The sequence below is a fragment of the Leishmania braziliensis genome, chromosome 33 (genome assembly GCF_000002845.2).
Source record: "Leishmania braziliensis MHOM/BR/75/M2904 complete genome, chromosome 33".
Classification (NCBI taxonomy): Eukaryota; Euglenozoa; class Kinetoplastea; order Trypanosomatida; family Trypanosomatidae; genus Leishmania; species Leishmania braziliensis.
In genome coordinates, this window is record NC_009325.2 from 1,062,911 (window position 1) to 1,064,668 (window position 1,758).

The window sequence follows — 1,758 nt, forward strand, 5'->3', positions numbered from 1 at the left end:
GCTTTCTTCGCGCTTGCGCGGACCTCTCCAACTTTCCTGGCAAAAACATTTGCCGGCGTCGGCACTGTAGTCAAGAACCAGTGCGCTCACTGCAAGGTGGCGGGGGAGGTGCTGTATCGGTGCCACTGCAGCACCACCCTGTCAACACGCGCACTCACCCTTTCACAAATCGCTCTGCTGTCACGTTGTGTGCGCCATTCGACCGGCGACGCGGCGGTGCGACTGGTGCCGTACGCCCTCGCAGACCCTGCGTCAGTGGAGGTGTGGCTTTGCCTACTACTGCGACACGCGCTACCAACGCGCAGGTTGGCCGTACCGTTGCACTGTCTGCATCACTGGGAGCAGCAGGGCTCCGGGGACTCACTCGTGGGTGGGCGAACACGGCGCGCGAGGCGTGAGGTCGCCACTCAGAGGGTGCACTAACCGATCAAAGCTCCGATGAGTAAGCCTACCGGGAGAGGTGTCGGCACCACGGCGACAGACAATGCGGCTGGGATAGTCTTCAATTGCCACACAGGCCTTCATGGCCGGCACTTCTGGTTCGACAGCGACAGGGAGGAGAACGTCTTCTCCGGGGTTTCCACCCGGTCATTGCTCACGACTGCTGGGGACGCCATAGCGACATCGAAGGTGGCGCCTCGTCAGCGCTTTCACGTCTGCCCACTCTCGGGGCGCGGGTCGCGGGTGGGAGTGAATGGCGGCTCTGGTGCCTCCGCCATATTCCACCAGAACCGCGAGTCGACTGCGCGTGCGTCAAGCTACGCTGATCGAGCAGGTCGCACAGCAGCCTCTACCCACACTGCCGTCATTGGTAGCGGCAAAGACGCCGCCCATTATTGTGTGGGGTCTGCCCTGATGAACTCGTGCAACACGCACAGCTGCCATCACGCTACCAGTTTGCTCTACAACAGCTTGGACATTCGCCCAGCTGCGGTGCAGTCGCACTCACACTCGCAGAGCCTTTTAGTGGGATCTTCCCCCATCAGGAGGTCGAAGTCGCTGTGGCCCAACCAGGCAGTAGAGTTCTATCACGGAGTTGATGGTGTTTCCTTCCAACACCACTAGCCCTCTCCGTAATCTAATCACCACGCGTGCCTGAATTACACAAGCGAGTCGGAGCTCGGTGACCGAAGCCTTTCTACCTTGATTAGTTCCACTAACCGAGATCAACCCGGCGTCGTTGAAGTTCTAGTTGCAGTACATCACATTGTTCAGCGAGAAGAAAGTAAGGCACGAGCGGCGCTCTTCCAAAGCCTTCGACTGAGGTGCGTCGAGCTTCAGATGCGTGTGCTCAAGAAGCGGGAAGAGGAGGAACGCATGTCCATCTTAAAGGGGGAGGTGCTTTGGTGCGTTTTGACAGGCGCTCCTGTGTGGAAGAAGCTACGGCAAGAGCTGCAGTGCAGCTCTCACAAAATGCACAAATGAGAGCTGCGTATGCCTGAAGCATGCACAGTCGGCGGGGAGAGCGTTCACCGACGTCTCTGCTGGTATATGTGTGCTAGCCGCTCAATCAAGGAGTGTATGTTTCGATTGTCCCGTGGTGCTGTACCATCGGCTCGATTTCTTCTTCAGAGTGACCACTTTGCCCACACTCGTTGGTGGCGCCTGCTGCAGGCCCTTAGAGAATATGTACGAAAAAAAAGGCGCATCACACATATGGGCAATTGTCTCCTCCCTTACTCAGCAGCCTCCCCATGACTGTTCAAACGGTGTGGCTGTTTTTCCCAGACGTGAGAGCATCAGCACTGCCTAGTACGT